The 26,927-nt window shown below is 35.0% G+C and overlaps 1 long non-coding RNA gene across 1 annotated transcript in view; it reads left to right on the forward strand.

Moving 5' to 3' along the window:
• Window positions 1-244: 244 nt before the first annotated feature.
• Window positions 245-26,927, forward strand: part of LOC105885871 (uncharacterized) — a 277,928-nt gene continuing 251,245 nt past the window's right edge. The window contains exons 1-2 of the long non-coding RNA XR_001160854.3: window positions 245-723; window positions 6,589-6,751. This is a non-coding gene — a long non-coding RNA (uncharacterized LOC105885871). The remainder of the gene's footprint in view (window positions 724-6,588; window positions 6,752-26,927) is intronic.

Below are 26,927 nucleotides of genomic sequence, written 5' to 3' on the forward strand. Positions count from 1 at the left end.
CCTCGCGGACTATTTTGGTGCTCAGGCCAGGTTTAAACATGCCCAGAGGGTGGCACATACCGGAGAAATCCACACACGTGGCAGGCCGATGCTTCAGCGGCTCCACTGCAGATGCAATCAAATGAATGAGGTCAGTGGACACGCGCGGCCGCGCTGGGAGCTACACGCACACACCCCTGCGAATATCTCAACCCAAGGCACGCGAAGGGCACGCGGGCCCCACAGGGGCAGGAAGCCGGGGGCCTGCGCGCGGAAGGGGAGGCGCTCCGAAAGGTTGGGCACGGCCTGCCCAGCTACCCTCGGGGCTCCCCCAGAGCGGACGGCGCCCTCTGGCGGGCGAGGAGGCGCTGGGGCAGACGCTCTCTGCCATCCCCGCTGGCTGGCGGAGGGATTCTGAGTGCTGCCACGCGGGTGAGGAATACCAGAGCCCCCGCCAGCGCCCAGCGCTGGCTACCGCTAGGGGGCGCGAGGCGGGGAAAGACGCCAGAGACCACAAGCCCCAGAAGGCCCTGCGGCCGGCTCGCCTGGCGGCCTGGGTTGGCTGCGGGTTCCTAGAAGCCCGCTCCAGAGCCGGCCCGAGAAAGGGGCCTCCCTCCAGCAATTCGGAGGAGCCCAATGGGTGCTGCAGACCCAGCGTTCTTGAATTTGGGCTCTGCGAAGGAGACGGCAAAGGCCCGGCCTCTTCACTCAGGAGTGCGCCCCCCAGGGTCTGACAGCCTGGAGGTAAGATTGAGGCCTTCACGAAAAAGAAGAAATAAAAAAATTCCGTGGAGAGACTTCGCGCCGAAATAGACGTTTTGATTCCAGTGGGGGAGCAAGACAAGAGAGGGGGGACTTCAACAACTGATGACACGATGAATTATAGAACAGTTTTTCTTTTTCCAAGAGTGAAATTACTTTTTTATTTCTTACAAGAAATCATGGTTTTTCTCAGTTTTCTACCTCTTACGTTGTATTTTAGTTTATATTCTTTTGTTTTGTTTTGTTTGAGACAGAGTCTCACTCTGTTGCCCTGGCTAGAGTGCCATGACATCAGCCTAGCTCACAGAAACCTCAAACTCCTGGGCTCAAGCAATCCTCCTGCCTCAGCCTCCCAAGTAGCTGGGACTACAGGCATGCGCCACCATGCCCGGCTAATTTTTTCTATGTATTTTTAGTTGGCCAATTAATTTCTTTCTTTTTTTTTTAATAGAGATGGGGTCTCGCTCTTGCTTAGGCTGGTCATCTGCTTGCCTTGTCCTCCCAGAGTGCTAGGATTACAGGCCTGAGCCACCCTGCCCGGCCTAGTTTATATTCTTAATTATCATTTTTTTCACCTTAGGTTATTCTAAAATGCCTTCATATATTAGGAATCTGAACTGGATTCTAAGAATCCTAAAGGTAGATTCTCTGTAGTCTATAGTATTACACACACTGCTTGGTTGCTATTGAGTAGAAGTGTCAACATATATTTATGGAATAACATATCAAGCATTTCTAGAGGTCTGTTTGGCTTACTTTGCTAAATACATGTTATTTTATTAAGACATCTATTTACATCTAGTTGTTGTAAATTTCTTTAAAATGTTAAGCATCATTGCTCTAACCATCTGCCCATTAATGAAAATCAATGATTTTAAGTCTATTGTAAATTGGTTAATATTAATATATCATTCATCATTCATCCTGCAGAAGTAAATTTCAGATAAACTAAGATTGAATTTATCTTGAGCTCCAAATTAATGAGCACTAAATTAATGATTTACTGTATTTGCAGTTCTTACTGAGAAATGTAAAATTCAGTCATCATAGTTCATCTTTCACAAAGAAAATCAAGAGTCAAATAGGGTAAATGTAGCAGAGTTGTCCTGTGTCACTGCATGTGTGCAATTCCATTTCAATTCTCCTCACTCATTCGTTAAACAAATTGAATTGAACTCATATTATGTGCCAGGCACAGAGTAAGGCATGATTTTTGCCATATGCAAGTGCACATTCTGGTAATTAAAATAAATGGGTAAGCAGACCATCAACATACAGTGCAATCATTGAAATCCTGTGGGAAGCTGCAGACTCAGTTTTAACAAAACCTTATCCGGGCCGGGCGCAGTGGCTCACGCCTGTAATCCTAGCACTCTGGGAGGCCGAGGCGGGCGGATTGCTCAAGGTCAGGAGTTCAAAACCAACCTGAGCGAGACCCCGTCTCTACCATAAAAATAGAAAGAAATTAATTGGCCAACTAATATATATATATATAAAAATCAGCCGGGCATGGTGGCTTGTGCCTGTAGTCCCAGCTACTCGGGAGGCTGAGGCAGGAGGATCACTTGAGCCCAGGAGTTTGAGGTTGCTGTGAGCTAGGCTGACCCCACGGCACTCACTCTAGCCTAGGCAAGAAAGCGAGACTCTGTCTCAAAAAAAAAAAAAAAAAAAAAGAAAAAAAAAAAAACCTTATCCTTTCTCATCAAGCCTTAGGTAGGTATCTATTAGCCTAAGTAGCATTTATAATTTTCTTTGAACCTCTGAAGATGAGGTGGTTATAGACTTTACAAAAGTGTATAACAGAGAATAACTTTCATAATATTGTACAAGTTTTCATACTAATTTTTGTCTCCCTCATTTCCACTGGGAATACATAATAGGTAATCAGTATGTGTTTGTTGAATAAAGAAATTAATGGCTTCTGGGTACTTAATGTATTTGATTCTGTGCCTGTTAAAAACTACTTTTCTAAAAATGTCATGGGTCAGTTATGTGGGCCATGGTCCAACCCATTTTTCTAAAAAAGTTTATAAAATAACAGAAGAAGGTGAAGATGTGCCAAGGTGCACCTAAAGTCTTTTAGCTATTCCTGTTATTCATTACATTTAAATGCAGAGGATTTGAATGCCGCTTAAGCAGATAGGCAGCACAGAATGTCTTACAAAACCATGCTTCTCTCATGTCATGGTTTTATGAGAGCAAATTCATTAAATTTCACTCTATATATTAGAAAAGAAAATTATTAATGCTACCTATGTATGAATTTTCAGAGCCCAAATAAAAACAGAAAGGAAACTGGTTTATCTCTGTAAAATATAAAACCTTAGATGAAGAGAAGACTAAGCTATTATTAGCCAGTTTAATATAAACCAAAATAAGTAAAATGGATAAAGTAAGTACAAAAAGGTGATCAAGGAACAATATTAATTCTTAAGAATTCTAATGAGTGCCCTGACTCACACATGCAATCCCAGTATGTTGGGAGGCTGAAGTGGGAGAATGACTTGAGCCTAGGAGTTGGAGGGTACAGTGATCTATGTTATATTCATGCCATAGCACTCCAACCTGCTGAGTGACAGAGGGAGACTCTGTCTCTTAAAAAAAAAAAAAACCCTAAGAATTCTAAGACAGGTAGACGAATTCTAAGACAGCTAATCCTAACATAATACCTGATAAAGTGTTGTCAAATAGAAATGTGAATTATTTAAAAAATGTCTAATGCTTAAAAACATTATTTTTAAAAGTTAAACAAATTTATATTATTTTATAGTACAAAATTACCAAATTGGTAGTAAACTGCTCTATCACAAAACAGAGAAATGTCATCAATAATTTCTAGGCCAATACCCCTTACAGTAACAGAAAAAAAATTTTAACTCTGTGTTTGATTTAGCAGTCCAAGAAACATTGTTAGGTACTAAATATAAATAAGAAAGCCCCTGTTCTCAATGATCTTGCAAACTAGTAAGGGTGCCAAATTTTACCATCAAGCATGATGATTAATAAAAATTAGTAAATACTGAATACACCCACTATGCCAGGTAATTATGGACTACCTGATTTAATTAATCTTCACAAAATCCTTATGGGGCAAGTACTGTTTTTAATACTTATTTTACAATGAAGAAACTGACTCAGATTGATAGGACATTCAGCTTGTAAGTAGTGGAGTTAGAACTTGCACCCCACTTCATCTTACTCCAAAGTGCATAAACTTAGCCCCTTCACTCCAGCATACTTAGGAAGCCAGCTCAGTTTTTCTTTAGCCAGTGCCCTTTAATTCTAGTATTAAAAGCTCCCTATTCAGAGTGTTCTATCTACTAGTGCCTTAATATTCTCCACGGTATTTGAGGCAGCTAGCTCTATAACTGTTTTATGTATTTTGATTAACTGCTTCTCAGTCCCTTGGTCCATCTTCTACCTGATAACTTTGACACCTACTTTTGCTTCATATCCATATTTGTCATCACTAACTGTTCTAGTGCCATACTTTCTTCAGATTGCTATAGTAGCTTAATATAACCTTCAACAAATTATGAACCCATGATTGTAGAATTAACATTTTACCACAGAATCCTACGTATCATTATCTTCAACAATTCAGTTTCTGTTAACACAAATTATAATAGTAATTTGTAATATCATTTGTATAATTTTTAGCATACTCCTGATGCCATCTTGCAATTTTTTCCCAACCTTTGTCAATATGGCTGGTATCTTTGATTAAAAAGAGCAAAAGCCATAAAAGTTTACAAGTGTTTAAGACTATTAAACTACAATAAATATGAAAAAATAAGAAGTATATGTTTTTAAAGTACTTAACTTTGAATCTTAAAGTTTATAATTGTAGAAAAGTATAAAGATTAAGAATATAGCTGAGGAAAGAGTTTAGAACGATGAATTACGTCTCTTTTACATATACCTAAAATCACACACTGTCAAAAGAATTATTTCCCAAATTAAAATACATTACTTACTTATACTTGTGAAGAATTTTCAAAAGTATTTTATTTGAAATTTGTATTTTGAATATACAAAGAATGTTAGGCTTTTAGGAGAATCATAATGAAAAACAAAAATTGTAGCATAAATAATTCTTTGCCATATGAATATTGGTCCCTAATTTGTATATTTTTCAGCTCAGTATTTGCATTTATTTTTTCCCAGAACAGCACATTAGTGAATTTGTTATCTTTTTATATGACAAGTTTCAGTTTTGCCAACTGAATTGATGAAAAGGCATACAAAACAAATTCGACTAAACCATTAACATACAACTACTATAGAAGGCATGTTAGGTCTATTGGGAAAGAAGAAAGGTGCTCTGTTAAGATATCAAGTAAAAAAGCAGGTTGGGCTTTTGCTGAAAATCACTGAGGCATGTTAACAATTTGGAAAGGGGCTTTAGAGATACATATGGTAAAACCTTCCATGGAGATGAAAGAGCTTGCTCAGCTGTTATAGAATCCATTGTGACTTCCTGAAAGAACAGATAACAAAGGTAAGGCAAAGAGGTGCTATGCAGAAGATGTAATTTTAAAGCGTTCCATTTAAATGAAAGAAATATGGGAATTAGGCAGAAATATCAAGAAATATTCAGAACTCAATTCTGATAAGATCAATATTAAGAAAAATGCAAACAAAATTGATTTAATGATGGGGAAATTTTTAAAATGACAATTGTTTGGTCCTATTTAATAATGGAAATATTCTTTATAAAACATTCCAGGTAAAATATTGTGTTAAAGGAATATTAATACTATTTTCGGGGAAAAACTCAGCAATCATTTTCAAGGGAGAAAAAAAGCAGAGTAGAGGCAAATGTAGTAGTGGAAGAGTGATTCTATGTAGACACTATAGTCCATGGCTCAGTAGAATATGTAAACTGTCTAAAATAGAAAGATTGGTATTAAAAATACTGAGGGATAGAGAAAAGCCTAACTCTCGTCATATTCTTTAATCTAGCAATACATTTGTTTTATCCTTGGTTGAAATTAATTCATCTTTTTTTTTTACTTTGATAGCAGGCATAGAGTATAGTAATTATTAATAGGAGCACGATCTCTGAACTAAAATGGCCTGGATTAGGCTTCTAGTTTTGCTTCTTACTAGCAAGTGACCCAGCATAAATTGCTTGACTTTTATAAGTTCAATTTCCTAATCTATAAAATGGAGCTGATAATATTTGCACATATATTAAATGATATAATTTGTACATAGCACCTCAGACAGTGTCCGGAACATGCTACGTTTTAAATAAGTGCTAGCTATTACATATTGCCTGATTTCTTCTCCTGCTAGTAATTTTTTTAAGGAACTCCAAATATAATAGTAAATAGATTACTGTAGTACATATTGCTGTTTGCACATCAGCAAGTGAGCATGGACAATTATTTTTCATAACAGAATTCTCAATTCTTTTTATTCTCAGTAACAACAGTTCATGAGTGAATTTGGATTTACCAAAGCAATACATACAACTTTTGCAGTAAACCTTTCCCAACCCTTTCCTCATGCATTGAAACTAAAAAATCACATAGAAAACTATTCCCTTTGAGCACAGTCTTTTCCAAGTAAAATTTATTGTAGAAAGGTGCAATATAGATAGAAAAATTATCACAAGCATCCAAAATAACCTTCTTACTTCATTGTGTTATCAAAATATGAATTTTAAAGAGCTGTTTTAAGATTATCTAAAATCCAATATTTATTCAGAGAGAAGTTTGAGTAACCAGCAGTGTTACTTTTCTATGTGTATACTATACAGCAAGAGGGAAGAGAGAAAACTGGGATATGTTGAAAACAAGTTTTATTCATTATTTTTCTGTTTCATCTTCTGTTTGTTAGGTATTTATTTGCATATAAACCTCAACCCTAGGCACTGTTTAAGCTGCAAACCTGATTTGTGAAGACAGTGACAAGTGAGAACAATATCTTTTATTGATGCCTCACTCTTTGTTAAGGGCTATATAAACCTCATATGGTATAACGCTTACAACAACTCTATGAAGTAAGTATTCTTATTTTATGTTCCTTTCATTAACAATTTACAGAAGTTAGCATTCCAAAAGTCACCCGGGCATTTTAAGTAGCAAAGTAAAGGCTCTAACCCATTTCTGACACCCCTTTACTTTGAGTAGTAACTTTCTGGCCTCTGGTTTATTTCCTCTAGCTAAAAAAATAGTCCCATCCTCTCCTCTCCCCACCCTCTACATCCCTCCCCACCCACCGTACTTCCCACCCCCACCTTCCTCACCCTCACACACGCTGAGATTAGATGACTTTGGTCTGGCTCAGGACACCTAATTCTAATAATCCATCTTCAGGGTGAAGTGAAACACAATCTCATGATAAACTATGGAAACTAATTATACCCTAAAACCATATCCCTGTGTATTCTATTGGTTAGCCAGCATTCATTTATATACCTACTTTGAGATGATCTCATGCAAAGGGTTATTGATTTAATTCTAGTGGTATTTCATTGTTATAGTGGAAGGAATTTGCACTGTAAATGGCAATAGGCATTTTCTTCTGCATGTACACTATATAAAGTAATAAATATATGTTGCTCCTATTGCTAACTCGGAGCCAGAAACATGCTGTTTCTACTTGCACTATTGAAAGGGCTGTGATGTCCTGGAAAATGTATTGGATTTAGAGATGGAGCACCTGGGATTTAATCTGTATTCTGGCATTTATTGCCCTGTAACCTTGAGAAAATCACTTTACCTCTCCATAAAATAAAGGATTTGGGCAGGGTAGCTCAGAAATTCCTCTCTGCCCTGAAATTCTAATTGTGCCCAAGACCATATTACTAATTTTCAAGTTGCTTCAAATTTCTGAAGTTATCTTTTTATCTTTCTTCAAAACCTCTACATTTTCTGCTATTCTTCCAGGACAAAAAAGTATTTCCACACTCCCAGTTTTAAAAAAATGACATATACGGCCATATTAAGAAAAAAAAAATCAATAAATATATAATGCTGGTTGTGTGTAGAATTTAAGTGCATTTCAATTTGTTACTAATCTTTGGGTGTTTTGGCTTATCAATTGCAAAAATCAAGCTGCCTTAATTGTTCTTATAATTATGACATGTAAATGTTGTGTCATAGGGCCTTGGGGACACCAAAAACCCTGTGTTCATTTCTTAGTGGCTCATATTGGAATGCTGAATGTACACACCTGTGAGGTGCCATTCAAAACACTGAGCCATCAGTATAGGAATTGCAACTAAAGAACTCAGAGTCTTTTGGTGAACACAGAGGAGGTAGCAAGAATTACAGAGTAGCCTGTGTTTTAGTGGGGCCACCACTGGGTGCCATGGAAGACATGGGAATGGATACCCGACTCAGTTGGAGGGAGGATGTTAGGAGTGGCTTTTTGGAAGGGGTAATGTGAATTTTGAAAAGAGAAGTAAAGTTAGGCCAAGAGAGGATGAACAATATTTTGGGGTGGAAGTGCCCAGCCCCAGATGCCAAGCCTAATGTGCCCTTTTATACCAGCATGACTATCAAAGGGTATCTAATTTTAAATTGTAACTTCGAAACAAAAAGAAATTAATTCATATCGACATATTTGTTATCAAAATAAGATGAGCTGTGCTGATAGACTAGTGATATTTAAATTTTCATTTTCTTACCTACTATTCAACTCCCTGCTGCAATAGTTATCTCCAATTATATATTGTGAAAGGATCTTTAGGCCCTTGTATGCTCATCAGAAATTATAGTATTCTTATTTATTCTAGTGTTTACCTGTTTTTTCAAATTATTCTCTTTCGGCTAAAAATCGATAGCTTTTGTTCATGTATAATAATTCATTTTAAGAGTTAAAACTGAATGTCTGATATTATATCTCTAGATAACTAAAGCCCTTTGTCCTCAATGATTTCACTATTTTATTATCTTTTAGAAATGCTACTTTATTGAGGACTGCTTTTTATACTACCTAATGCTACCTCCAGATAAACAAATTTCAAAACCCCAGCTGGAGGTGAATGTCTTCCTTACATGTTATGGCAAACTCATCAGAAGCTTATTATCTTCATCTTTTGTTGCTCTTGCTTTCAAATCCATCCTCAAGCAAATCCTTTCCTTTTGTTTGTTTCTTGGTTTGATAGGGTATATTAATGGATCAGATGCAGCAACCATGTGAAAACATATTTGGAAGAGCTAAAACTTCATTTATAAATTGTTCCTGTCCTAACATTTCATAGAGTTGCTATGTCTTCATGCATTACCAAAAGAAGCCTCTGACATCCACAATGATCTTTTCTAGTTTTGAGTGACATCGCGTACCAACCTTGGCTGTGATCCCTGTTACACAGCTTTTCTTTAAGCATCTTTATAGATGAAAAGAATAAAAAACAGGAAAATGGTAATTGAAATATTTACGCATGTCTTAGAATTAAGAAGAATTAAGAATATTTTAGAGACTACTTTTCAAATCCAATCTGTGGAAATATTAATATTTGAATGTGTTGATCCAAATAAGTGTTTTCTTTTTTTTAAAACATCTGATTTCCATTTTAAATATTTTGATGAATCAAAATCTAATGATTTCTTATATAAATTTAAGAATATCCATCAGGATTTTTATGAAAAATAATACTAAATAGAAGTAGAGGTTAAGGAAGCTGGCAGAAGAAAGCTGTGATATTAAGGAATAGTTTATTCTCTTTTGATTGTATAAATTCTTGTCCAAATGTCTTTAAAACATGAATGATAGGACAGAAATGTTTTGTGGAAATAGTAAAGGAAGTGTAGAAAACCCTTCTTGAAGTCTAGTCCTGCTTCAAGCTTGAGGCACACATATCTTCTTCCAATTAGCTATTCATTCCTCTAAATGAGTTATTTAAGAGTTACAAAGGTCCTACAGCCTATACTTTAGTATTGTTGATTAAAACTGTGAATTCTAGAATCACATTTCTTCAACTCAAATGCTAGCTTTCCAACTTATTGACTATGTCAGCTTGGAAAAGTTACTTAACCTCCCCAAATCTCAGTTTTCATATCTATAAAATGAAGATTATAATAGGGTTGTTGTGAAAATCAAATGAGAGTAATTCTCTTAAATTGTGAAGCAAAGAGTATGTTACATGGAAAATGTCCAATATGTTAATAATTATTAAAAGATCAATAAGACATATTAATTTCCTTACTATATGCAAGACATCCTACAGAAAGACTGTGATATCTGTTTATTAGAGCCATCGACGGTGTATGAGTATATGTCAGGGTGATATATGTGTATTAGAGGAAAAGGTGGAGAGTATCATCCCATAGGCCATCTATGATTGTATATTCCATTTCTTTTCTGAGAAATATTCAATAGTGGGTTTTGTTTATTATGTACACAAGCCCAAATTTAATTTAGAAATTTATATTCAAAATATTATTTCTAAATTTAAAATGGAAGAGAAAATTGGTACAAATGTTCTATATTTCAAATATTATCACCAGAAGCATATTATAACTATGAACAGAAAAATTGCTATATTAAAATGCATAAGTCAACACATTAAGGTTCTATGTCACCTAAGTAGCTATTAATAATTAATTTACTTAATTTAAAATATAAAGATTGTTAAATATGATTAAATAGTCACTTGTTTCTTATATCAAATTTGATAAGCTATAATTTCATTTGTTTTGAGATTTAAGATAAAATATACTCAAATAAAAATATTTCCAGTAAAATATAAAGAGAAGAGATAAAATGAATGTATATTTTAAGGATGGTGCCTTGCACATTGTAGGTAGTTAGTAAATATTTGCTAAATGTAACTAAAATATACAAAACAAGGTTCAGAATAACTAAAGTAGCTTGAAGAACAAACCAAAGAATAAAAATAATGTCCTATTTAAGGTTGAGAGGCCATTTAGAGAAATTTTAAAACTGGAGCTGTATTATCCACTCTCCTATCAATAGCCTTGCATTTCTAATTAAATTTATAATTTTGCAAAGAAAGCTAGCTGTATTCAGCATGCATCTTTTAGCTTTTAACAATTAGGTGTGCTACCTTCAATCTTGTAATATAACTTCTCCTGGCTTCCATATTGCCTCATCTGTAAAACGATGATGATGATAATGTTCTATGCTGCTAGAAACCCCCTGAATGAAGAATACCTGACAAGACTTAATCAAACTAGCATATCTCAGGCCCTGTTTTTAGCCTTCTGAGTAAAAATCTCAGAAGATGGGCCCAGGAAGCTACAATGAAAGAAGGCTTCATATAGTTCTTATGCAACTAACCTTTGAGAACCGCCGTTCTCCAGAGTTCCCATTAATGAGTGAATGAAAGGAGAACCTGGTTAGCATCAGTGAATATGAGTTAAGCTGAGGCATTCTTTCTTCCGTGAATAAAATTTAGAGACCTAATGATTTTCTTAAAGATTAAAAAATAATAATAATAATTCCTATGTACATAAAAGTAAAAATAAATACTATAATGTAGTCAATTATTGCCTCCAGAATCAAATAAAAAGCAAAGAAACTATTTTGTTATGTAATTAATATATTACAGGCTCAGAAATTTATAGTTATTCCTTAGAATTTAAGCCTCTCGTTACCATAAATCCTTAACTTTGCTACTATGTTTATATTTCTAGTTTTCAAATCCATAGAACACAAACTCTGTGGCCAGGTCTTATTATAAGCACTTTTACACATTTTAATAAATTTAATAATCATGCAGATATGCTCTTTTGATATTATATGAGTTTCCATTCCAGTACATGCTCATACTGGCTTATCAAAGGAGGAATTAATAGGTAATGTGCTTTCTTCACATGGTATTCCCTCTTCAAAATTGGAATGTGAACAAGAGTATGATTCTGTTTGAATCAATTCTATTTGGCTATTTGGCTGCCTTTTTACAGTAAATGTGAAAAGGCTCACACAGAATTTATCCATTATATATAAAAAAGGAAGCCAAGGATCCAAGGGAAAAGTAATTCAGAAAATATTCATCTCAGAATGCATTTTCTAGCAGAAATCAAAAAAATTGCTAATACAATTTAATGTTCCTGATTTTTCAATAATAAATGATTTGAATGACTCCATACAAATATTTAAAAATTTTTTTTTCTAAATAGAATATATTATTACCACTGGCTCAGCTCCAGAAAGAATAAAAGAGAATCACCTTTGCTCAATGTAGCAAAGGTCTTGAACATAGTCACCAAAAACACTGCACATCTTGTAGAGAGTCTTGACTATTTTCGAACAAAGCATGAAAAGAATAACTTTAAAGTGAAATCAAAGAAAAATTATACTTTTGAATTGGGTCAAATGATTTTTCTGCTATCTAGTGTTTCCTGTCTCCTTATAATAGAAATGTATTATATTTGATTTTTTAAAATTTCAGTGAATGCATCTATAATCTTTTTACCAAAGACATGCTTGGATGTACGCAGCTCATAATGGTCAAATAGACATGACACTAAATTGGAGTCTGAAAACCAGCCCCCTCCGCATACTTTTTTACAGGTTTTACTGCCTCACAAGTCTGTTGGCTCTTTTGTTCCTCACTTTATAATCCTCTTTATTCACTGATACAACAAATGGTTATTAGCTTAATATATGACACTATGTTAGACATCAGTAAAAGAAAAAAAAAAGAGACATGTTCAACCTTTCGAAGAGTTGAACTTTCAATACCTCAAATCTTCTAGACTTTATCTAAAGAAAAATCTCAATCAAGTTCAAGGCAGATGATATCAAATTATCGTCCCTGTTGCTTTTATTCCTAGCACCAATTTGATGTATACTTGTACCCTATATTTTCATATCCCATATTCATGAATTGAAATTAATTCCTTTATCCAAATATTGCCCTTACTTTTAGGAGGAAAGTGATAAATGTCTCTCAAAAGCAGTCAGTGTTCCTTACCTACAGTCTCTAAACTACTAACAAAATGAAAAACTACAACACAATGCATATTTATTTGGAGTTTTTATGTGTACTTAATATAATAATGAAGTTTTTTTTAGCTATCTATACATGTAATATAAATACTTATCTATGTCACCAGTCTGTTGCTCAAACTAATTTCCATCAGTAAAAATACTGCTATTTTAAAATTAATGATAAAAAGAATTAAAGGTTATTTACAGGAACTTAGGCTTTTAACCAAATTTTGGAGATTATTAAAGAACAAAGGAAAAGCACACATTCCCTGACTTCGGCATATCATGGCCCACATAAAGGCCAGATGGACTTAATCCATCTGGAGGACCTACCTGATTATACCAGGAACAAGAAATGCTGACAGGCAAGTCTGAATGAAGTCCGCAAACTCTAAGTAAGGGTCAGAGCTATGGAGGGTCAGTGGCCAAAAGCAGGAGCAGGAACTTAACAAGGAGTTGGAGCAGAGAGTCAGGAGCCAGGGGGAGCTATGAAAAATAGAGCTGCTCAGAAATTAAACTGAACTAGGACCCATAGTCATCCACGTCTTTTCTTTCTTTTTTTTTTTTTATTCCCATATCTTTTCTTGATTGGATATTAAGTGAGGAGATGTTGTTATCTTAAAGGTAAAACATTAGGGTAAATAATTTTGGTTCACAGCTACATCACAAGAGAGTAAATAAATACTGGCCTTGTTATTGATATCAGTAAGAAGGGGTATAGTCTTACAAAATTTATATAATCATTTATTTCCTGTCACAAAATGCAAAAAAAAATCCATTTTTAAGTGGTACAATACCTAGTTTTCTATACATTATTCCAGATAATCCACCTTATTTATTCATACCACCAATATTCATTATATTTAAACTGCATGTTTTAAGTTGAAAAGATTGTAAAAAGCTACCAAACTCCAAAGGAAACAGATCTTCAAGCCAATAGGCAATGATAATATTTTGCCTCTTCCCTGTCCATATTCACTGAAACCTATGTTATTTAATGGATATTTAATAAATTTGTAAAGGTCTACAGATTTTAAGCACTACATATTTGAAAAAAATATTATTTTTCTAATAAAGATATTGTAAAAGATGAATTTCAGAATTACCCTCCTATGCTCTAGAATAAAGACTAATACCCAATTATTTTTAAATTAAGTAATATTTATTCTTTGAGGGTAATTTTCATTGCTCTATGTCTTGTTGATAAAAGCTTAAATGCAGAGTTTCATCCACTAGAAATATAGCAATAATTATCTCTTGCCATATGTGCCCCAAATCCTCTATTCATTCTTCTGTCTATTCATAACTCTATTAATAAAGTCTTCTCATTTATAAGAATGAGGAGAAACCAGTCCCCAGACTCTTCTTCCCCAGTCCCATCAACATCTCTCAGAACCATAGAATGTGTTAGGCTTAGACTACTTGTAGTAAAATAATATATATATTACTGCACTCCTGATTTTATTTTTTTCTAAGCATTTCAATTCCCCTCTACCCCCACCAACTCAGAGGGCCAGATCCAGAAGATGAGGCTGCCTGCACTGGCTTCCAGGTGGCCCCAGACTTGACAGTAGTAGAAGTATCAGTGGGGCCCAACTTGGACTTAGAGTCTCTTTTGATCACTGCATCTATAGCCTATGGCACTTCTGCCCCTCACCTCAAAAGTTCTATAACTCACCAAATTCTTTATTGGTATTCATTTTAAACCAGCAGAAACCTCAACTCAAAATGGAACAAATATATAAATTTACATAACAGAATGTTCACAACTAGGGTGGGTTTCAGGTTTGATTCAGCAGCTGAACAATGTCTTCAAGGAACCAGGTTCGCCATCTCTTTATTCTCCTATCCCCAGTGTCACCTTCAGTCAGATTGTGGTTAGAAGTTGGCTGTCAGAAACGAGGGCTACATAGTTTCTTGTTCAAGGACAGTAAAGGAGAAGTTGACTTCTTTCTACTTAAAAATAATGAATGATGTTGCAGTGAGCTATGTTCATGCCACTGCACTCTAGCCCGGGCACTAGAGGAAGAGACTATCTCACACACAAAAAATAATAATAATGATAATGAAGAAATTTCCCAGATGCCTCCAGAAAATCTCTTGCATCTGCGCTTAACCCTTTACATGGATTCCTTAATTGTCACAATAATCCTATTCAATAGGTACTATTTTTATTCTTCATTTTGAAAGTGAGGACACTCTAGTGTAGAGAGGTTCAGTATCTTGTTCAAGGTCACCCAGCCAGTATTGGGAAAGGAGCAGTCTCATCACCAAGAATATGACAAGTGGAGATGGGTTCTTGTATACATAATGAAACAAAATAAATGTACTTTGAGAAATAATGTCATAAAATTAGGTACGGTAATAATATTAATGCCATTGCTTAGCTACATTACATATGAGGTAAGGATAGTTTTGGATTCATCTCAGGGAACCTAAGCATTCTTTCTAATAATCATTTCTATGGTAAGCACATTTTTGTGATCCCAGCAAATTAACTGAAAAAAAATTTTTTAAATACAACTCAGTTTAAAGGTTAAAAGAGCCTACTTTGTAGTAGGGTGCTAGGCAAGAGATAATATAGAATAAAGTATGATATCAGAGGTTTTAAAAAATCCATTAGGTTAAAAAACATTCCAGTTTTACTCAAAGGTAACTAAAGAGTGCTTAGACTTCAAAATTTATCTGGTCTATTTTCAGTCATATTTAGGTGAGTTATTGATTATTTGGTAACAAAACTTGGTGGGGAAAATTTATCTATCTTCTTTAATTTAGAATGTGCTTCAATAGGAATAAGTAAGTAGGCAGGAAGAGAGTAAATGGGATACATACTGAGTCAAAAGCAAAACCCACCAAGACATTGATTAGGAAAAAATGAATGGCAGAAGTACAATTAAAAAGAACTTAAGAATACAAAAATGCAATAGTTATGCAATCTGAAAGACTGACTTAAGGAATTAATTAAATGATTATTTTAATGAGAAAAAATATTTTTGCAGACATTTTTGTTCATGCTGAAGTTTGATAGGATATATACCATGAAGGAGAAATTTGCAAGAACCAAAATGGTAACATTAAAATATGTGTAAACTTTTTCTAGTAATAGCTTCATGGAGAAAGGGATAAATTTCAGAAGTTTCCTGAAGCAAAAAGTAAATTTAGCCAAGTAAGATGAAAGAAAAATGATCAAAGGTTACCCCTGATTTGCTTGCTTGAAGGCAGTAGCAATAATGGGTGGGAAGGATGAGAAGAGGAACTGAGTGGATTTTTTTTTTTCATTTATGGACAGTTAGAAATACAACCTTATCATATGAAGCTGAGGGAAGAAGAGTTCAACTCTGTAAGGGTAGAATTAATGTGGGCATGTACAATTGCCATTAAAGCAAAGCACATGACAGAAGATTACAAGCTAATATTTAAAAGATTGAGTTTAAAAACTTCAGTTTAAAAGATCAACTGTCAAAAATAAGCATCCTGATTAGAGACATCAGAAAAAGAAGAGAATGTGAGAATAGTAGAGGTAACAAAAACTCCAGTGGTATTTTTTAAAAAGGAAAAAAAGACAAAGGTTCTAGAAGAGAACTTTAAAATTTCTTATAAGTCAGTCATTCTTTAAATCAGAATAGTTGGGATTACTATTCATTAAATTTGTTTCAGAAGACCTTTCTGAAACAATGCAACACTTAAGGAGAATAGCATATTTAAAAGTACTAGTAATATAATAGTTGCCATTAAAAAAATTTTTTTTCTTTTTATTCAGTTAATTTTTTTTTTAAAAAACATAATACCTGTTTGTCAGTGTATAGATTCTTTTTACATTTATGTCAATCAAGTTGTATCAGTTATTGAAGTTTTCTGCAAAAGACATTTCTTAACTTATGGATTCTAGTTTGTGCTAAATCTTGTCATCTTAAATAAAATTTCCAAAGATCAGATAAATATTTTATCATTTCAGAATTGTGGACGGAAAAAAGCCAAACTCCGTAAAATAATTTTAAAGAGATTTATTCTGAGCCAAGCTTGAGGACCATGACACAGAGCCACTCTCAAGAAGCCTTGAGCAAGTGGACTCGATGTGGCTGGGTTACAGTTTAGTTTTATACATTTCAGGGAGATAGGGGTTGCAGGTAAAGTCATCAATCAATACCTGGGAAGTATACATTGGTTTGGAATGGAAAGTTGGGCCATCTTGAAGTGGGGGGGGGGTGGCTTACAGGTTATAGGTGAGTTTAAAGATTCTTTGGCTTATAGTTGGTTAAAGACATGAAGCTTTGTCTAAAGGCTTGGAATGTTTTAACATAAGGAGCTGTTATCAGAGATAAGCCACTGGACATAGGACATAGGTTTGTTGTATAAATTGAGGACCCACAGGTTTGTCTTGCATACCCTTAGGCCTGTTAATGGGTTACAAAGGATGTCTCCAAGAAGGGAGGGAGGCATGATGAGGCATGTCTGACCTCCCTCTTTCTGGCAGACAATTTAGTTTTAGGATATTCCTTTGGCCACGAGGGGGTCTATTAAGTCAGCAGGTGGGGGTGAGCCTTAAAATTTTATTTTGGTTCACAGAAGCAAACTACTAAAATTGTATAAAAATATTTTTACAGGTGATTGTAAGTCAGTTCTGTGGTATTTTATGAATTTAGCCTCTTATGGTCAACTTTATTAGATTATTTATTGTTGGGGAAAAACACTATGACAAACCTTCCAGCAATGATTATGGATTTGATATGCCATATTTGTTGAATATTCCAATATTTCACACAAGTTATGAACAGCAACCAGAATGTAATATCCCCACAGTACCGCTTCAGTGATTTTTTTCACATAAAGATGTTATGAATTTCAAGTAAAACTGATACATTATTGGTACTTTCTCCACATTTATGTAAAAAATGGGGGAGGGGAGATCAGAAACCACAATTTAGAATATAGTATTACAGTAGATAAAATTTGCAAGAACTAGCAATCTAAAATATTCAAATTATTATAATCAATTATTTGTTTATGATGCTAATAATAACTTTAAAAATGAATCTATACTTTCACATTTTTTCCATTAGCCTCCTCATCCCCAAATCATGACCTTACTTGTTTTAAACATAGGAAACTAAACTATGAAGTGATTTGGCCAAGGTCATTCATTCACATTCAAATAGAATAACTGACATCATTTGCAAAACAATCCACTCTGAGAATATAATTAAAAACATACCTCAATGGAAATGAAAATTCAGTGTAATTATATATGCATATCCATAGTTTCTTCTGCACAAACAATTAAGTTATCTCACCAGAGTGGCTTACTCTGAAAGTGAGAGAAGCGAAAGCCAATTTCAATTATAATTTTAGTAGCAGTCTCCTGAGAAATTCCATTTGTAATGGTATTACCTAAATTAATGTAAGTTTACATTATCTCATCAGTTAGTGCCCATGGATTCCAGGGTTTTCTATCTTGCCATTCTAGGTGAGTGTATGGGGGTCTTAGCTGTTTGTGCAGAAATTCTTTAATCAGAGCCAATGGTGAACATTGATTCATAAAAAACTTTCGAACACATGCATTTGCTTTGTTTCTCAAAATGCAAGTTTTTCATTCATATCTTTGCTTTCCATTTTTAATGCTAAAATACTTGTCTTTCAACTTACTCGTATTATTATCATCATTATTTATGCAGTAATTCCACATATAAAGAAATAATCGAATATATGGGCCCCAAAATACCTATGTATGTTCATCGTGGCATTTTTAAGAATGTAAAAAAAATCTATGTGTTACAAGAGCCCCCTCAACCATAGAATATTATTGCACAATTTCAAATGTTTAAATAGTTTTGTGTGATCTGGAAAATTTTTTAGAATGCAGTAAGTGAAAAACAGTACTACAAAGTAAACATACCACATGTCCAAACCATGCTAAAATTTACATGCATAGATAATACTAGAAACATACTCCAATGTTAATAGGAGTTTATTTTCAGCAATAGGAATTATTAATGATCATCATTTTCTTTTCTGTTCTTGTCTGTATTTCCAAATTGCACCTAACGCGCATGCATTTAATTTATAATCAGAAACACATAGCACTTTTTGAAAATTACTATCGTTCTTGATGTAAACTTTTTAAAGTAAATCAGATTTTTTTGCTAGTATTTATATTCAGAACCAGTCATTTCTGTGACCATGCATAATTCAGTTCCTCCTGAATGTGGAAATTGAGAGGCAATATCAAAGAAAGCCATAATTATTGTTATTTTCTATAAAATCATTTCATACTTTAATGCTTCTTGGTCACTTTCAAAAAGCCTGGGTCTTTATAAAGTCTGTGAAACATGGCAAGAATGACGTGCAAAAGAAAAATAAAATGTGTTCAGTACCTAGAGAATATACAGAGTTCATACTCACATTCCCCTGTGTTACTTACATAGTTTACTTTGAAATATGATCTTGTTTCAAGGATACAAGGCGGAAATTTCTACTTTAAAATTCACACAAAATGTAAGAGATTCCAAAGCCTTTGGAAGAAAATCAGTGACTAGAAAATATAGGATACCTGACTGTATGCAAGAAATTGAGTATAAAGTCTCATATTTCTCGCTGCAAAGGGGAACAGAAACATTTTATATTAATGTGAATTCATTGTGAATTCCAACTTGCAAATCTTTTAATTATGCATCAGTATTCCTTCATGCCTATACTAGTTTCCTAATGCTGACATACAAATTACCACAAACTTGATGGCTTAAAAGAACAGAAATTTATTCTCTCCAGTTCTTGGAGGCTAGAAGTTTGAATAGAGTTGTCAGCAAAGCCATGATTCCCCCTCTGTAGGCTCTAGGGAGGAATCCTCTCTTGCCTCTTCCAAGTCTCTGGTGGTCACTGGCAGTCCTTGGAGGGCCTCGGCTTATACCTCTGTCACTCTGATTTCTGCCTCCTTTTTCAAGTGACTGTCTTCTTTCTGTGTCTATCTGTCCAAATTGTCTTCTTCTTACAAAGACACTTCTTATAAGGACATGACTGGATTAGGATTCACTGTACGAAGGATCTCAATTTCAATGTATTTTGGGGGGAGACAAATCAAACTATGACACATTCTCTCTTCCTTGTGTCTTTTCTTCCTTCTTTTTCTCTGGTTCCTTTCTTTTTCCTTTCCTTCCTTCAACAAAAGACTTTCTTCTCTTGTCCTTGAAACTACAATCTCCCAGATGTATTTACATCTCATTGGCCACTCTCTCTTTGCTAGAGCCTCCTTTTCTACTCATCCTTTAAAATGTACTGGGCCCAGTACTTGTTCCTGGACTTCTTTATAATATCTACATTTTTCTCTAGGAGATCTTATCCATTTCCAGGCTCTAAATCCATCTACAAAATCTTGTATTTTAGAATTCCTCCTTGGACTTGGTACCAGGCGTCTCACTATACACTACTGTTCACTTACTATGTGTCTCTTTAGTATTCACAAATCTCCTGGGTGATATTATTAGTTTCTGGTTTTCAACCCTGTCTACAAGTAGAAAACTTCTAATGTTGACCATCTGCATTCTACTTTCTGAACCCCAATCCTTTTCTCATGTGCCTACTTGTTCCTTCCCTTTGGTGTCTCACAGGCATCTCAAAATTGAACATGTTCAAAATTCATTGTAAAGAACTCTTCCTCCCCCTCTTAAGAGAACTGCCATAACTTTCATTCAGTTTCTGATGATAGGAATTTATCTCAGTTAATTTCAGACTTTAAGCCCCATCTCCCTTGGTTTGCTTTCTGAATATCAGTGGAGAAGAGGAAATCCCAAAGGAGAATGAAAATGGACGCCAGAAGAGGAAGAGAATGGAGAATAACAGGAGCAAAGGAAAGAATGTTTTAAGAAGAGGTCTATCTTTTTAGCTGTTTAAAAGGGTGCAACATTCCCTACAATTAAAAACAGTAGAAAGATCTGGGCACAGTGGTTCATGACTATAATCTTTGCACTTTGGGAGCCTGAGGCAGGAGGAATGATTGAGGTCAGGAGTTTGAGACTAGCCTGAGCAACATAGTGAGACACTATTTCTATGAAAACCAGAAAAATTAGCTGGGCATGGTATGGTCCTACTCTTTAGTCCCAGCTACTCAGGAAGCTGAGACAGGAGGATTGCTTGAGCCCACGAGTTTGAGGTTGATGTGAGCTATGATGGCACTCTGCCATCATGCTCAAACTATAGAATGAGATCTTGAAACAGATAAATAAAAAATAAAAAGTTTTCGTTAATTAGAACAACATTGAATTCAGTGATGAGTTAGAAGATGAGCTTTAATGGAGATGTTGCAGTGGAAAAAGTTGAGGCATAAATGAAGACTTGCACCTCTGAGATTGAAATAGATAATCTGTTCCCCTGAAATATTTGAAGGTGCAGATAAATTTGTAGATTATGTGATGGGAAGATGAAAGAGTAGATAACTGATGTTTTCTGTTTTTGCTAGGGAGTGTGAGGGAAGGTTTTAACTGAAAGAGATTGATGAGGGTTGGGCATGATGTTTCTGCGAAGTGAAGACAGTGGGAAATACTTTCTGTAGAGATGGGGAGAATGATCTGATTAAAGAAGCATGAAAGACTATTTGGCAGTCTTGAGGGCCAAATTGCATTGATAATCATGAATTCAGAGTAATAACAATATGCCTCCTTATTTAATATATTTCTTTGATGTAGACTGCCACTATACTGTTTAAAAAGTCATAGAGGTGCTTGTCACCTAGTGAAACCAATTGGTGGCTGCCAGGGACATTAAAAAGTACATTGGTCTTGATGAATGTGCCACAAATTGGAGACTGGATCACTGCTATGCAGGATTAGAAATTTGATCTATCAGCCTTTCAAGAGTCATACACCTGTAGGGGCAAAACTATGTTTCTCAGATTCACAAGATATAATGTGTATGACAGAATGACAACTTATTAATGTATAATTATTGCTAGAATTGAAATGTTTACACTGGCATGATTCTCACTTTTTCCTCCATGCCAAGAATACCAGATTATAAACAAATATGCTAGATATGAAATTAGAAAAACTAGAGAAAAGGGGATTAGAAAAAGGAATTGTACACTTGATGGTAGAATATATAATAACCTTGAAAATAGGAACACTTATGCCATAAGGATAGAGATGCCAGATGAATTGGGCCTGGACATCCACATTTGGGCAGTGATAGGCTGTGTACAGCCAGTGAAGTCTCTTCACCTCACCTCTTTTTCAGCTTTCTTCACCTCTTTTTCACCTTCCTTCCAAATGGCATTTTTCTTTAGGCTTCCTTTGGCCTGGGACCTAATATATAACACTCAGTGACTGTGTATTTCTACTTTATTCCATTATAAGCAGATTCATAATTATTTCCAACATGACACTATTAGTTTTCCTCTTTTCCAAGTTCTTAGAATATAGATTGCCAAATCATATCAATCTTACCTATGCTTTAACAAAATTAGTTTATAATTAAGATGACTCATTAAGACAATTAAATTAAGAAATGTCATAATTACTTAATTTTTACTGATTTTATAACAGTTTGGTATTTTTAGTTTGTGACCAATTAATAAGAAGAAAGGTAATAAAGATAATCTTAAAATTTTCAAGTGATATATGAAGATTAAGTTAAATGGTTTTCCTTAACATTTATTAGCAACTTCTAGAGAAAAAGTTATAAATAACTTACTGCTAATTAGCCCAGTTTACACAAATAAAATACACAGTACTTTTAACATAGAACACATCATGTCCTTTAATTAGCTTGGTTTACACAAAGTAAACATACTGTACTTTGAACTATAACTATAATCATTTAAAAATAAAGTATGGCTGTTCATACATTCATTGAGTTTCCCAAACTTCAGAACTAAAATGCTGAGTAAAGAAAAACTGAATCATTTTCTCCAAATACTTATGTTGAAAATATTTTCAGAAATCCGCTTGAAGAAATTTAGTGGCTATAGGAATATATTTAAAATGAAATCATTAAGCTTACCTAACCTATAAATACATGTGTCTGAAAGTCTTTTGTAAAGGCCTAAAGTATTTTTCTATATCTTTTAGTCTGCTGTGATGCTTCAGTCGATCTAGATTTTATTATACTCCAAAAGACTTTTAAGTCTATTGAATATTCTCATCTAGGGGCAGCTAAGAGACCTAATTTCTGATCTTCTATATAATTATTGCTACCAATCAGGCTAGAATTCAGTTGTGGGGCCCTAATACCACCAGTGAGTTCAATGTTAACTGTGCTACTAGACAGCAACACAATTATAAGTAATGATTATAATAACAATGCAACTTGTTATGGTTCAAATATTTATTTCCTCCAAAACTCATGTTGAACTGGAATCCGCAGTGTGGCAGTATTGGGAAGTGGTGCACTTAAGAGGTGCTTGGACCATGAGGGCTCTACCCTCATGAATAGCCCCATTCGTGGATAACAAATTATTGGGATAATAGATTAATGGATTATCATGAGAGTAGAGCTGGTAGCTTGATAAGAAAAGAAAGAGAAACCTAAGTTAGCATGTTAGCATATTTGGTTCCCTTGCCATGTGATACCTTTTGCCACCTTGGGACTCTTCAGAGAGTCCTCACCAGCAAAAAGATGCTTACCAGATGCCTCTTCTGGACCTGGGACTTCTCAGCCTCCATAACTGTAAGAAATAAATTTCTTTATAAATTATCCAGTTTCAGGTATTCTGTTATAAGCAATGGAAAACAGACTAAACCACTACTTTTCATTGAGCCTTGAGTGTCAGTATCTTTCCTTGCACTGTTTCATTTAATTCTATTTTTGCTTAGAAGCAAAAGTTTGGACAAGTATAACTGCAGGATAGGCCCTATCCTGGTCAAAGGCCTATTAGCATTATTTCCAGAGACTTCCAAACAAATTTCCATTATTCTGGTTCCACACAAGTTCTTGAATCTAATTGGATCAGGCTCTGTTAGTCTAGGGAGGCTGGTAATAAATTATGAGAATTCCATTCAAACTTCACTGTATAATACGCATTAAATAATTTTAGAATTGATGAGGAGCATCTGGCTCAAGTAAAAAGAATTCTAGCATGTTTTCAAGCCAGGCTGTTTGTAGGATGATCTCAGTCTTATGTATGCAAAGCTGTATCTGTAGAGGAACACTTAGGCCTCCTGAAGTTCTGATACTACCTAACTTTCTCACTGTATAACCAACCCTACATATGCACCCTCTCACCAGTTCCACCACCAGTCTGTCCCTCACCCTACCTCTGGGGTGAAGCATCTACCTTTGCCCTGGATGGTGTTGCTTATCTGCCATGTATCCTTACCATACTGACTTATTTCTATTTCCTTTAGATAAGAAAATCCTATTTGATTTGAGCAAATGCTTTCTCTAGATCTTTTCATTAATCTGAGCCTACTTTCTCCATGTGTATATAGAGTTGTTACACAGAACTACTATCCTTTTTTTATTAATTAAATACAAAAATACTAGAGGGCAACATGGTTGAGTAAAGTTAGAGTGGTTTCTAATATCCAAAGGTTTGTGTTGTTTAAATCCTATATACCCTACATTTTATTATGACACCCAGTGTGATATAATGTTGGCTATAAGAACCCACTTTCTCTAGTGTGGGAAAAGATTAAGTAATACAACACATCCTAACGTAACACTTACAACCCTAAAGCAGTAGTTCTCCATCAATGAAAATTTTACTGCCTCAACACACTTGGCAATATCTGGAAACATTTTTGATTGGTATGACTAGGGGAAAGGATGCTACTGGGAACTAGCAGATTAAGACCAGGGTTGTTGCTAAACCTCCTACAATGCAAAGGATAGCCCCTCACAGGAAAGAAATATATAATCCAAAATATCAATAATATCAAGGTTGAGGAACCATGCCCTAAAGCTTTTTGGTCAAAAATACTTTGAACCTCCCACCACTCCAGTAGCAAATCCTCAGGGGAAGAGGGGAGCCTGAGATTCTCTCCTCTGGTCCTTCCCCACATGTGGGCCCTTTCACTGAGTACCTCTGGTCTTGCTGAGAAGTATATCCCACTTCTCTCTTCTTAACTTCACTCCTGCCTCCTCTCTATGGATTTCCAGTGCTCTTGCTCAGACAATCAATCCAAAGGTGGATATCTAATTGCCACGTTTGATCCTATCTAGGAAGGCAGTGTTGTGCAGGCTGCTTCTAGTCCACCATCTTGGCCCTCTGAAAACAGTTTTATACAGTAGAAAAGTAGCCTTTCAGTCCAGCTTATTATCTTGAGAAATGATGTTCCATATTATTTGATTTGTCCGTATTTCAGTTTTCCATCTCCAAGTTTTGGTACATGAAGGGAGGTGGGAGAGGATGTGTATTATGTTAGGTGGGAGGAGAATGGGGACAATACGAGTAGTACACACCAAAGGAACACCATCAAAGTAGTGGCATCTTTTCTCCCTAATAGCTTCAGTACACTTAAGCCACATCCTTGCATCCATCCATTTAACCTTATACTATCTGTTCTGATTATCTATTGCTGCAAAATACACCACATCAGTAAAACCATAACAGTTATTTATTTTGCCCAATAATCTGGACTCAAGCAGTTCCCACATGGAGTCTGTCATAAAGTTATAGTCAGAGGTGGCTGAAGTCATCTGGAAGGCTTCTTTATTTACATGTAGTCATTCTTCATGATGGCCTTGGGGTGATGGACTTGTTACATGGCACCTGAACACAGGTGTCCCTAGATAAAGAAATAAACTGCCTTGCCTTGTGTAATCTATCCCCAGAAGCCATGAAACATTATTTCCACCTGAATTGTATTTGTCTATCTGTCTAGGCACAATGGTTGAGCCAAGTTCAAGTGATGAGGACATAGACACCACCTTTATTATGGGAAGAATATTGTAGAATTTGAAGAAATATTTTTAAAAACACCACATCATATTATTGTACAAAGAAGGAGGAGTGAGGAGGTTATCTTTAAAAAAAAAAAAAAAGAGGCCGGGCGCTGTGGCTCACGCCTGTAATCCTAGCTCTTGGGAGGCCGAGGCGGGCGGATTGCTCAAGGTCAGGAGTTCAAAACCAGCCTGAGCAAGAGCGAGACCCCGTCTCTACTATAAATAGAAAGAAATTAATTGGCCAACTGATATATATATAAAAAATTAGCCGGGCATGGTGGCGCATGCCTGTAGTCCCAGCTACTTGGGAGGCTGAGGCAGAAGGATCACTCAAGCCCAGGAGTTTGAGGTTGCTGTGAGCTAGGCTGACGCCACGGCACTCACTCTAGCCTGGACAACAAAGCGAAACTCTGTCTCAAAAAAAAAAAAAAAAAAAAAAAAAGAGTCTTTATCCAATAGAGACTGATCACTTCCTGAAGAGACTGTTCACAATTTTTGATCAAAATAAGCTACAATTGGGTTAAGTATTTAGTTATTATCTTTTCCTATCCTCATTCCCATTCAGCCAGTATTGGTGGGAGGTAGGAGTGGAGGGAGAACAGGAATAGAGCAAATTAATCATATATTAAGTGAAAAAAGTATAATTGTGATAAGGTTTACTATGCACGTATTAAGAAAGATAAAATTGTATCACTTAAGCTGGGATATAGCTTTAAGTAGATTATATCAGCTACTCTTTGTGGGTATAAATTAGCATTTCTGATACAATGCTTGATAACTTTAGTGAATTTAAGGCCCCTTATAGGAACCTCACCCAGATAACTGTTAATCTGAAGAGAAATCCTTTTATCCAGTCCTGCTATAAGTATTATAATCCTGATACAGACATTCTCTTTTGTGACCCAATCTAAACTTAATTATGTCACTACATTTTTTTTCATATAAAATGTCTTTTCCCAAAGGAAAACTTTACAGTGGCTTACTTAGAGGCTTTTATCTTTATGACAAATTTGAACTAAAACATTGATATTTGTTCATAATTAATTAATCTGAGATATTTTAAAACAATAATGACTAGAGAATTCTAAAAAATTTCAAATAATCAATTTTATGAAGAATGTATTATTAGAGCAATTTGCAACTATATAATAGTCCAACTTAAAAAGATAGTCAAACAAAGCCATTATATCAAAACAAAACAACAAAAACCTCATTTATAAATAATTAATAGATTAATGAAAAGATTATAGAGGAAATTATGAATAATTTGACCTGAGTAACAGAAAAATGTGTGAGATGCACAAAAATTAATACTAAGAAGTAAAATTTGGTCTCAATAACAATTACTTAAAAACTTATTAAGTATCTAAAAAAATAAAAATAGATTTAATCTATCAATTCAG

Source organism: Microcebus murinus, chromosome 5 (genome assembly GCF_040939455.1).
Source record: "Microcebus murinus isolate Inina chromosome 5, M.murinus_Inina_mat1.0, whole genome shotgun sequence".
NCBI lineage: Eukaryota > Metazoa > Chordata > Mammalia > Primates > Cheirogaleidae > Microcebus > Microcebus murinus.